General features: G+C 42.6%; 1 protein-coding gene across 6 annotated transcripts in view; it reads right to left on the bottom strand.

Annotated features, from left to right (window-relative positions):
• The window catches only part of LOC120046809 (protein phosphatase 1B-like), a 52109-nt gene that overhangs the window by 38088 nt on the left and 736 nt on the right, over positions 1-13285 (bottom strand). The window lies entirely within an intron of this gene.

The raw sequence follows: 13285 nt of genomic DNA, 5'->3' as shown, positions 1-13285 counted from the left end.
GTAGCATAGGCCCACCCAATGGGGAGCAAGGGATCAGCCAGTCAGAATGAGTTTTTACCCACAAAAAGGGCTTTATTAAAAGACAGAAACACTCCTTATCACCCTTCCCCTCAGTCAATGGCACAGGTGAAGAAGCCGGATGTGTAGGTCCTGGGCTGGCGTGGTCACAGGTGGTGTGCGTTTGCGAGTCCTCTAAAGTTCTCTAAAACGACGTTGGAGGCAGCTTATGGTAGAGAAATGGACATTAAATTCTTGCAACAGCTCTGGTGGACGTTCCTGCAGTCAGCATGCCAATTACACACTTCCTCAAAACTTGAGACATCTGTTGCAGTGTTGTGCGAAAAAAAACTGCACATTTTAAGGTGCCAATATTGTCAGGCACAAGGTGCACCTGTGTAAGGATCATGATGTTTATATCAGCTTCTTGATGTGCCACACCTGTCAGGTGGATGGATTATTTTGGCAAAGGATTTTGGCACTGCTCACTAACAGTGATATAAACAAATGTGTGCACAAAATTTGAGAGAAATAAACTATGACCTGTTCACCGGATTTATCTGCTGCTCCAGTTTCAACTGTTCTGCCTGCGGCTATGGAACCCTGACCTGTTCACCGGACGTGCTACCTTGTCCCGGACCTGCTGTTTTCAACTCTCTCTACTGCACCTGCTGTCTCGAACTCTGAATGACCGGACATTTACTCCTGAGGTGCTGACCCGTTGCACCCTCTACAACCACTGATTATTATTTGACCCTGCTGGTCATCTATGAACGTTTGAACATCTTGGCCATGTACTGTTATAATCTCTACCCTGCACAGCCAGAAGAGGACTGGCCACCCCTCATAGCCTGGTTCCTCTCTAGATTTCTTCTATGGTTCCTTCCTTTCTAGGGAGTTTTTCCTGGCCACCATGCTTCTACACCTGCATTGCTTGCTATTAGGGGTTTTAGGCTGGGTTTCTGTATAGCACTTGTGACATCAGCTGATGTAAAAAGGGCTTTATAAATACATTTGATTGATTGACTTTACATGGTACGTTTATATTTGGTAAACTACTCAATGGGTCCATGCAGTGCCAGATTAGCCTCTGATTGAACAGCGGCCAGCCCAAAGGGATGGATGAATGGCACTGCTCTTCCCTAGGCATGCATTGAGGTCAATGGGAGACTAGCCTAACTGAAAATTCGATGTAGATGGATGTTAGGACTGGTGTAGTCAGACCCACCATGGAATACCACTAAGAACAGAAAAAGTAAGGACAAGTAAAGGTGGGGAGACCGATATGGCTGCATGGCACTGTGGGGGTTGTGTACTGTTAAGGCATATATTATGACGACATTGTAAGGTTGTTTGTTTGTTTTGGACTTCGGTGACGGCTTTTCAGCTGTTCGGGCACACCATTTTTTCCCGAGGCAAACCTAAGTTCGGAGCCAAAGTCTATGCCCCTTCATCGGTGATTGGTCAACAGTAGGGATTCTTCAATAAAGTATTTGTTGTCTTTCAACGAGAGACGACTTGTCATGCACATTTTTTTCATTGAGAAATACTGCACCAAACATCTTAGTTCGATATAAAATTGCACGACTAAGATCTCTGCAAAAACGTCAAAATTAATGACAGATTTCTTGAGTTATCGTAGATTTATTGTGACCATTTTGAGGAAGTGTATACTGACTACGGGATCTCGAGATGGACAAACAGTACTATTGCCACTTTTTCTAGTTTTTCAAGCGAAGGTCTTTTAATTATGGCTGCAGGGGCAGTATTGAGTAGCTTGGATGAAAGGTGCCCAGAGGTGCCCATACTAAACTGCCTGCTCCTCAGTTCCATATGCTAATATATGCATATTATTATTAGTAGTATTGGATAGAAAACTCTGAAGTGTCTAGAACTGTTTGAATGATGTCTGTGAGTATAACAGAACTCATATGGCAGGCAAAAACCTGAGAATCCAAACAGGAAGTAGGAAATCTGAGGTTGGTCGATTTCCAACCCAGCCCCTATTGAATACACAGTGGGATATGGATATGTTTGCACTTCCTACGGCTTCCACTAGATGTCAACAGTCTGTAGAACCTTGTCAGATGCCTCTACTGTGAAGTGGGGCCGAAGGAGACAGGAATTAGTCAGGTCTACCATGACCTGACCATGCTCTGATCACATGAGAGGGAGCTCTGTTCCATCGCACATCTGAAGTCAATGGTATTCTTCGGTTGGATCGTTATTCAAGATTTATGTTAAAAACATGCTAAAGATTGATTCAATACAACGTTTTGACATTTCGTCTGCTTTTAGTGAACGCGCTTCCTGACTTTGGATTTGTTTACCAAACACGCTAACAAAAATAGCTATTTGGACATAAATGATGGACATTACCGAACAAAACAAACATTTCTTGTGGAAGTGGGAGTCCATTCCGACGAAGATCAGCAAAGGTAAGTGAAGATTTATAATACGATTTATGAGTTTTGTTGACTGCACAATTTGGCGGGTAACTGTATGGCTTCCTTTTGTGGCTGAACGCTGTTCTCAGATGATTGAATATTGTGCTTTTGCCGTAAAGCTTTTTGAAATCTGACACAGCGGGTGCATTAAAGGAATATATGCGAGCACACTCGTTCGGTTCGCCTAGCCGACTTCGGCTAGCCGCCAGCTGAACTGAAGGATGCTGACGCCTTACGCCTAATTGATGGGAATCACAGCCCTTTCCCCCCCCCAACAGAGCAAACACATCATCCTCATTCTAAGATGACGAGAGCCATTTCTAAATCCGGAGTCAGTCCTACAAAACAAACACCTCTTCAGGGCACTGAGTAGCCTAATCTGGCCTTAGATGAAGATCGGATCCTAAAGTCATCATCCACAAATAGGCCTATACACACATGCACAAACAAATCCACTGTCAAACATCTCACACTGACTGAACTACTCCCAGTGGTTCAGTCAAAAGAGTTCCCAGGAATGACCGGGCCAGAGGCGTGTTTCTCTCATCTCTCTGGAACCATTTCAACTGAATTTTAGATGGAATGTTGTTCTGAGGGCAAAAAGTAAAACCAACACTTCTAACAATTATTATCTTTGGGAGAGCTTGGGTCTTTCTTCACTGCGAAAGGGTGTGAATATCAGAGTGACTCTGCACACCAACCCGAATTGCACATACAACATACATATGCATAGGTGGTGCAAAACTCTCAAAGCAAATTAACACACTGCATGTGTTCAGTTTCCACTTGATATTGATTGAGTTCAGTTATCTGGCCTCTCCTGACCCTTTCAGTCCCTTTCCCCACAGATACCCTGTTCAACGTTACCAGTGACCCAGCACTGGACACTTATTTAGGTGTCATTCTGAGCCCTCCAGTCAACAGTGTGCCGACATCTGGACAGGGGAGACAGGGTTTATCACTGAGTGGAACAATTCACGGTTGACACCATTTCTGTTGGTGACATCATTAACGGTCACGTCAGCCAGTAATTGGTTCCCAATAAACCCATCCAATAAACATCTAATATTTTTGGTCGCAGACACCGAAATCAACAGGACTGTCTGTGTGACACTCAGGAACATAGGCATAAAACTCAACATACTATGACTTCATTATTGACACAGAAACACACGTCACTGATTAGGCTAGTACAGCCTACTTTCTCTGCATTCCGCACACATCCATAACCCCCCGCACACATCCATAATCCCCCGCACCCAGAGCTGCCAACTCATTGGCCGAGACACACATTTTACCATCTTCTCACACCACAACACATATCACACATTGAAAAGTACTGAATGTATTTTTCTAAATTAGTCCATTGTATAGTCAGTTAACTTTTCAACTGTGCTCCAAATCGTTTTGAAATGGGAGCATCTGCGCCTTCAATTTACCATCAGGAGCGGAACCGCTATCATTGTCCTGTCTTGCCACATTGAAGTATATGATTGGTCTGGATATGTAAAGGGGCCTCCCGAGTGGCGCAGCAGTCTAAGGCACTGCATCACAGTGCTAAAGGCGTGATAGTCATTATCTTAAACATACAAATTCTTCTAAAGTATTCCACCCTGAAACCATATAATTGTATGAAATGTGTTAGAGTCATAATCCAATAATGTGTGTGACTAGACTTTTTAAGACTAGGCCATTGTGTTACTATTTCGCAATATGAGCAGGGTATAGTTGAGACATTCAAAGACAACTGAACTGTCGACTTGTTAGAACGGTGAAACTAATAACTGGAAAGAGGCCTCCCCACCCTAGGGAGGAGAAAAACTGTTAGAAACGGCTTGCAGAAGATGAAACATGTTGCAGAAGTGTGATAAACAATGTATGTGAACTGTGGAAAAATACAGCCCACCTAAAGAGAGGTGGAGTTTCTACTGATGTGAGTTCATTTGTGTGTGTGTGTGCTATAAAAAGATTGTGTTCTCATTTTGAAGACAGAGCGCTCTCTGAATAAAGAATTGATCTATTGCAGGCTGAGACTGTCTATTTATTTGAACTGGAGCTTTACAACCTTCAGGAATTAGACAGAGATATAAAATAGTTCAGTTAGAACATTGGGATAGACATTCTCGTGACAAGGCGTCACTACAGATCCGGGTTCAATCCCAGGCAGCGTTGCAGCCGGCCGCAACCGGGAGACCCATGAGGTGGCGCACAATTGGCCCAGCGTCGTCTGGGTTAGGGGAGTGTTTGGCCGGCTGGGACGCTCTAGCAACTTTTTGTGGCGGTTCGGGCGCATGCACGCTGACTTCGGTCGCCAGCTGTACAGTATTTCCTCCGACACAGTGGTGCGGCTGGCTTCCGGGTTGAGCGAGCAGTGTGTCTAGAAGCAGTGCGGCTTGGCAGGGTCATGTTTCAGAGGAAGCATGGCTCTTGACAGTCGCCTCTCCCGAGTCCAAACAGGAGTTGCAGCGATGGGGCAAGACTAACTACCATATGGATATCACAAAAATTGGGGAGAAAAAAGGGTGTCAAAATTATTGCAACCCCAAAAGTGTAAGTTCGATTCTAGAGGGGGGAAAATAATACAAAAATGATTTGGTTAGGGTGTAGGGGCAGATTTATGTAATATTTTCTTCTGGAGATTTTATTTATTTAGTCTGATCAGTGGAACAAATCTCATTCTTAATGGGCTAAAATACTGGGTAATTACTGTGCTTGTCAGCAACAACACTACTGTTATTCCCCACAATAATAGTATTATTCCACTTCTCCCCAATTCTGCCAGTGTAATCATATACTGGAAATCTGATATGCCTACTTGTGTCTTCTGAAAATTATTAACATGAGGCTATACATTTTTGCAGACATTCATGGACAGTTTTGAGTACGTCATACAAATACCCATTGGATATTAAATGCTCCAGGAATCAAATATAATTTGACGTTTGATTTTAGTATTGTGCACATGCTAGGCAGAGATGGTAGGGGGACTCAATTCAAACGCATCATATTTTGTCAACAGTGCATTCGGAAAGTATTCAGACCCTTGACTTTATCCAAATTTTGTTACATTAGAACCTTATTCTAAAATGTATTCAATTGTTTTTTCCCCCTCATCAATCTACACACAAAACCTCTGGAGATGGGATAACCTTCCTGAAGGACAACCATCTCTGCAGCATTCCACCAATCAGGCCTTTATGGTAGAGTGGCCAGACAGAAGCCACTCAGTAAAAGACACGACAGCTCGCTTGGAGTTTGCCAGTCTCAGACCATGAGAAACAAGACTTTCTGGTCTGATGAAACCAAGATTAAACTCTTTGGCCTGAATGCCAAGGATCACGTCTGGAGGAAACTTGGCACCATCCCTACAGTGAAGCATGGTGGTGGCAGCATCATGCTTTGGGGATGTTTTTCAGTGACAAGGAGACTAGTCAGGATCTAGGGAAAGTTGAACGGAGCAAAGTACAGAGATCCTTGATGAAAACCTGCTCCAGAGCGCTCAGGACCTCAGACTTGGGCGAAGGTTCACCTTCCAACAGGACAACAACCCTAAGCACACAGCCAACACACAACACAGGAGTGGAGTCTCTGAATGTCCTTGAGTGGCCCAGCCAAAGCCCGGACTTGAACCCGATCGAACATCTCTGGAGAGACCTGAAAATAGCTGTGCCGCAACGCTCCCCATCCAACCTGACAGAGCTTGAGAGGATCTGCAGAGAAAAATGGGATAAAATCCACAAATACAGGTGTGCCAAGCTTGTAGCGTCATACCCAAGAACACTCAAGGCTGTAATTGCTGCCAAAGGTGCATCAAACAAAGTACTGAGTAAAGGGTAGGCTTACTGATTACTGTAAATGTGATATTTAAAACAAGGCATTTGTTATACATTGGCAAAAATGTCTAATAACCTGTCATTATGGGGTATTGAGTATAGATTGATGAGGGAAAATGTGGAAAAGGGGTCAGAATACTTTCTGTATGCACTGCATTCAGATGAAGACGATGGTAGGGTCTTCAACTAGTAGGCCTCAAACCACCTGAAAATATATATTTATTTGATTTATCTTTAAGTTTTTGTTGATTTTGTGAAATTAGCCCCATTCTAAGAGACAGTTTTTAAAAATTCTAAATGTTTGTCTCATTACCTTTAAAGCAGTCTATGGACAAGGAGACCGCAATCTATGATTTGGTTAACCACTGCCATTAAATCATTAATATGAAAATGTCCTGTGCAGAGCATTGGTGTAGTGGTGGTAACACTCCCTGACACGTCTCTCATACAACTTTCCACTTGAGAACAGGGATCAATTCCTGCTTCCAACCTTCCCAATGTTTCTCCCATTTACCTGTCTCCTCATTTCATTACTGTCTGAATAATGTACCAAACCACCTAAAAAAATATGTACAACATTTAAGAATAAGCATACTTTACACGTAATCCCCCCAAAATCTCAAAGCAGTCGAATTTTGTGTGTTCATTTAATGTTCAAAGTATCCTGAATACACCGGACAGGTGGGTTTTATTTGAACATTTTCCACCCTAGTCATAGGCCTAAGCCATAGAAGCAGAGTAGACTGCTATACTATTCAATGAACATGTCAGACGTTCTGGCTGGCTTTCCGTCTCCCAATAATGAGACCAAATGTCTGAGCCGTCCAGCATAAACACCAGCTCTACAACTGAGTGGGAATAACAGGCTGAATGAGCAGCTGGGTTGTGTTCAGTTCTGCGCAAAAAAAGGATGACATGTTTTCAAACACAGTTAACAGAACAAGCCTAAGCCTACTACAACTTACCAAATAAGAACCAGGAGTCAAGAACATAAAAAAAAAATTTTTTTTAACTGTCCTCAGTAGAGCCCAGGAAAAAAGAAATCCAGACCACTACTTTTTTTTTCTTCAACTCCCACCCTCTATTCGAACCATCAACACCACCACCACCACCTATGAGGTACTGAGACCAAGGATAACAGGATGTCATGACACCCTGAGACCTCAGAAGCACTGATTCTCTATGGCAGTCGAGGCGACGGGCTCAAAACAAACAGAGAGCTACCTTCCTTCCAAGAAAGCGAGAGGCTCGTTCTTGGAAGGAGACATCACTGTTGGTTTTGAACCCGTCACCACCTCACCTGGTCGTCTGAAGCCCCAGGACTGCTAGGCCTAATCACTTTATCAGAGATACTCAGTCATCATAAGTGTCGCCCATCTACACCAACATTTAAAAAAAGTATATTCAGGGGCTACAGGAGTAAATCATAGTCCAGACACGATAACTATGTCGCAATGGGACGCCAGACTACGGAGCTCTGAGACCACCATCCACAGGGGATGCACAGGCCAAACGTGCACCTCCACACAATTCCCAACCAACAGGGCTCCGGTACACATCTATTCATTTCAATGTGTTGACAGTTGGAGAACTTGCTGTGCTCAGAATATGAAAAGTATGAAAGCCAACAGCCCAATATTCTAGAACACTGCTGTGCATACAGGTTTTAGACTATGATGGATGCTTAAGACCTGTGGTACTCAGGTCACATTCAGAACAGCAGAATGAATGAGGCCTCAGGCTTCGTTGACCTCCAGGCTTATGTGATTTCAAAACATGTCACTATAGTGAACATTAGACTTCTCTCTCTTCATTCCAGACCATGAACGCATCACTGACTTATCCCTCCCTCTCTGTGTGCATCTGTGTGTGTGCATACGTTCTACACTGTCAGCAACTCCTTGGGCTAATTTTCCTTGCTCTCTTTTCTTGTAAGTGACCTCTGTATAAAGGATGTTAGACTAGGCCTACTTCTTGTAAGTGACCTCTGTATAAAGGATGTTAGACTAGGCCTACTTCTTGACTCATGTAAGGGCAAGTGGCTTCAATAAGACAATATTCAATGTAATGGCTCCCATCTGAAAACACACAACACTTGTTTGAAAGTCTGCCAAATTCACAGCTTTGTATTAGAAAGGGGCAGGCTACATCACGCATTTTTCAGTTGATACGAAGACCAAACAGAATTCTACTTAGTTGTTGTGTAGGCAGTGGCAGGATGGCACTGGTTGGTCACGTGTTTATATCTAGCGCAAGGATGTTTGGCGTGCAAGCCCGACGTCGGTACACTTATGACAACATCCAGCTCAAGTGCAGGGCGCGAAATTCAAAAGATATTTTTTTTAAATATTTAACTTTCACACATTAACAAGTCCAATACAGCATATGAAAGGTACACATCTTGTGAATCCAGCCAACATGTCCGATTTTTAAAATGTTTTACAGGGAAGACAAAATATGTAAATCTATTAGCTAACCACGTTAGCAAAAGACACCACTTTTTTACTCCACCAGTAGCTATCACAAATTCGACCAAATAAAGATATAAATAGCCACTAACCAAGAAACAACTTCATCAGATGACAGTCTGATAACATATTTATTGTATAGCATATGTTTTGTTCGAAAAATTTGCATATTTCAGGTATAAATCATAGTTTACATTTCAGCTACAATCAGAAATTGCACCGAAAGCAGCCATAATATTTACAGACACCAACGTCAAATACCTAATTACTCATCATAAAACATTTCTGAAAAATACATAGTGTACAGCAATTGAAAGACAGGCATCTTGTGATTCCAGACAATATTTCCGATTTATTAAATGTTTTACAGCGAAAACAAAATGTAGCGTTATATTAGCGTAGCCACAATAGCCAGAAACACTTGGGCGCCGACGACCAGTTCACATGCACGACAGATATTAGAAATAGCATCATAAAATGTTTCTTACTTTTGGTGATCTTCCGTCAGAATGTTGGACAAGGTGTCCTTTGTCCAGAACAGTCGTTGTTTGGATCTGGAACGGCAAATTTCCCTCTTGATTTAGCATGGGCTCTTGCCAAGTGGCACGGATCTCTCCAACGTCAACAAAGTCAGAGAACGGAACACGGCAAAACTCCCGAAAAAATTTCAATAATCTGATTAAACTATATTGAAAAAACATACTTTACGATGATATGGTCACATGTATCAAATAAAATCAGAGCCGGAGATAGTAGTCATCCATAACGGCAGCTAAACAGAAGGCAAATCCATGTCCCCTTTCGCGCTGCCAAGAGTACCGGAAATGAGGGACACGTCATACAAAGAGCTTGTATTCAAATTCAGATCAAGATAAACACGAAATTTCTTCTCTCACAGCCTCTTGACATCCAGAGGAAGGTCTATGAAGTGCACGTAGACTCTTACGTATCATGCCCATGTATAGGCAGGAAGTTGAACAGAGCATCGATTTCAGACATTCCACTTCCTGGTCAGGAAATGTGCTGCAGAATGAGTTCTGTTTCACTCAGAGAAATAATTCAAACGGTTTTAGAAACTAGAGAGTGTTTTCTATCCAATAGTAATAATAATATGCATATTGTACGAGCAAGAATTGAGTACGAGGCCGTTTGAAATGGGCACGATTTAACTGGCTACTCAATACCGTCCCTTGCAGCCATAACAGGTTATTAAGAGCTTCTGACCAACAAGTGTCTTTCGCCTCAGGCTGAGAGAAGTGATATTTACATTGGGACAGGGGCAGCATTTTGCACCAATGTGTCAATATAAACATGTCAATAGCTAGGTTTCCACCTAATTGGCGACAGACTGGATTGTCACATTAATATTGTAAAATCTGCATAAAAACAACATGCACATTTTCCCACCAGAGATGTTTCCATCAAATTGACTTGTTGCTGATAAAAAGGCTGTGCCTGTTGACGTAATGCACACAAAATATACTTTTTTGCTTAACTTTGTACAGAATAATAATACAAAATGTCAATGCTTTTCCATCCCAGTTTGAACTCTACCAATAGTTGTGTCACAAAAACAGTTGTGTTAAATGGCAAAATGTGCCTACTCTGGTCTTGGCAGATAGCGCTCTAGCCAACAGCTCAGAGATTCAGTGCGGGTAGGCTGTGGAGGTAGGCTAGTCTACATGATGAGATTATTATGGATAAGAGCGAGAACATTTTGTCAAACAGCAGTCAAGCATAGATCATCATGTCACCAGCGTAAGACCCTCAATATTAATTGGAAAGGAGCATCAAGCTCACTGTGCACTTTCACCACCCTGTGAAGTTCATCAGAAGTTACACTACATGACCAAAAGTATGAGGACACCTGCTCGTCAAACATCTTATTCCAAAATCATGGGCATTAATATGGAGTTGGTCTCCCCTTTGCTGCCATAGCAGCCGCTAGATGTTGGAACATTACTGCGGGACTTGCTTCCATTCAGCCAGCCACAAGAGCATTAGAGGTCGGGCACTGGAATTGGGCGATAAGGCCCAGTTCGCAGTCTGGGTTCCAATTCATCCCAAAGGTATTCGATGGGGTTGAGGTGAGGGATTTGTGCAGGCCAGTCAAGTTCTTCCAGACTGATCTTGACAAACCATTTCTGTATGGACCTCGCTTTGTGCAGGTGGCATTGTCATGCTGAAACAGGAAAAGGCCTTCCCAAACTGATGCAACAAAGTTGGAAGCAAAGCATTGTCTAGAATGTCATTGTATGCTGTAGCATTAAGATTTTCCTCCACTGAAACTCAGGGGCCTAGCCCAACCCATGAAAAACAGCCCCAGACTATTATTCCTCCTCCACCAAACTTTACAGTTGGCACTATGCATTCGGGCAGGTAGCGTTCTCCTGGCATCTGCCAAACCCATATTCGTCCTTCGGACTGCCAGATGGTGAATTGTGATTAATTACTCCAGAGAACGCATTTCCATTGCTCCAGAGTCCAATGGCAGCCGACGCTTGGCATATAGCGCATGGTGATCTTAAGGTTGTGTGCGGCTGGTCGGCCATGGAAGCCCATTTCATGAAGCTCCCGACGAACAGTTACTGTTCATTGCTTCCAGAGGCAGTTTGGAACTCGGTAGTGAGTGTTGCAACAGAGGACAGATGAATTTTACACGCTACGTGCTTCAGCACCTCTGTTCTGTGAGCGTGTGTGGCATACCACATCAGCGCTGAGCCGTTGTTGCTCCTAGACATTTCCACTTCACAATAACAGCACTTACAGTTGACCGGGGCAGCTCTAGCAGGGCAGAAATTCAACAAACTGACTTGTTGGAAAGGTGGCATCCTATGACAGTGCCACGTTGAAAGTCACTGAGCTCTTCTGTAAGTCCATTCTACTGTCAATTTTGTCTATGGAGATTGCATAGCTGTATGCTCTATTTTATACACCTATCAGCAACGGGTGTGGCTGAAATAGCGGAATCCACTCATTTGAAGAGATGTCCACATACTTTTGCATATATAGCGTATTTCATACGTAGCCTTAAAAACTGCATGTTTCCCAAGTTGTAGTGGGAGGACCACAAACCATATCACAGCATGTCTCCAAGTTTACTTCGATATAATGGTTATTATATCAATATTTGTGCATATTGACATTTCCACTGCCATGCCTCGCATAATACATTTTACAGACACAAAAAGATCCCACCATGTCGAATGAACAAAGTATTTGTCAGCATTTATAAAATTGTTTCCATCACAGCTGTCATGTTTTTTCAATACAGTATGACTTTATTCGCATTAAAATTGTGAATGGAAACATGGCTAATGATGATCCAATTTCATCTACACAGCTGACTCTCCCCCAGGTGTTGGTAGTCAGTAATAACACCACAAGTCATTGTCATCTCTACTGAAACCTGAAGGGGGGACCCATACGATGCACCCAGATAATGTAAGCAGGTGTGATCGTTCAAATCACGCAAAACAGACATGGAGATGATTTTAATTTTCAGCTGAAAATGTCTCGTCCTGCAAGTACTTGCACTTAGCCTAATAGCCATACACTGTCTATATATAACTACCAGTAAAGCCTGAACAATTTGTCTTTAGCTGGACCTGATTGTTTTTTTAGGACTAATACTTTCCCTCTGAGTTGCATACTATTGGAATGACTGGACCACACCTGTGACATAAGTGCAGTGCACAATTATCGCATAACTGGGAGGTATTCACCAGGAACCAAACAGATCTCAGTAAAAATGTTCCATTGCAAACCGTTTCGCTACAGTATCTGACTAATAAATACACCCATCGCAACAGGAGTGTCACACAAGCTACTAAGATGAACAAGACAGACAAGGATACAGAACACACAATGTCAGTTTACATATGGTTATAGTCCTGGCTTAGCTAGTTATATCCACCTGGCATGGCACTGTTGATCGTGGGATAGCTAATGAAGAACAATCAAATCACTGCTGTTAAACAACTTCCCAGAGGCTAAATAAAAATAGACCTCTGTATAAAGAGTCTTGCAGATTCGGTCAACAATGTTTGAAGCTAATGTTGTCGTTTCCAGTGACGTTATTGGACACTGCCAAATGTCACTCAACTATATAATGTGACTAAGTTAATATAACGTTAGATAGTACGAACCCAATTAAAACTAGCTTGCCAGCGGTCTTGGCCGCTCGTATATTATGGATAACGACCAAATTAGCGTGCATTTCTAGTTGGCCAGCTAGCCATCTGTAGCCAAGAACAAGTAAATGACTGGGCCAGTGTGGTTTCTGTGTTGAGGAGTTACAGTAGCTAAATAGTGTTGTGCAAGTGTGGGAAAATGTGCTGCACTGTCAACAACAACTAGCGTTAGCGAAATACCGAAAGGCTACCGTACATGCAAAGGTCGACTTCAATGTCCATTTAACGTTACCGTTTTCGCTAGTTAACTATATAATGTAATTAGCTATTATGCCATAACTAGCTAACTACACAAATAACTAGCACATATGAAAGACGTGATTTAGTATGACTGCAATATGACTAGC

Source organism: Salvelinus namaycush, chromosome 4 (assembly GCF_016432855.1).
Source record: "Salvelinus namaycush isolate Seneca chromosome 4, SaNama_1.0, whole genome shotgun sequence".
Taxonomy (NCBI): domain Eukaryota; kingdom Metazoa; phylum Chordata; class Actinopteri; order Salmoniformes; family Salmonidae; genus Salvelinus; species Salvelinus namaycush.
Note: the sequence above shows the minus strand (reverse complement) of the source record. Positions and strands in the feature narration are given on the sequence as shown.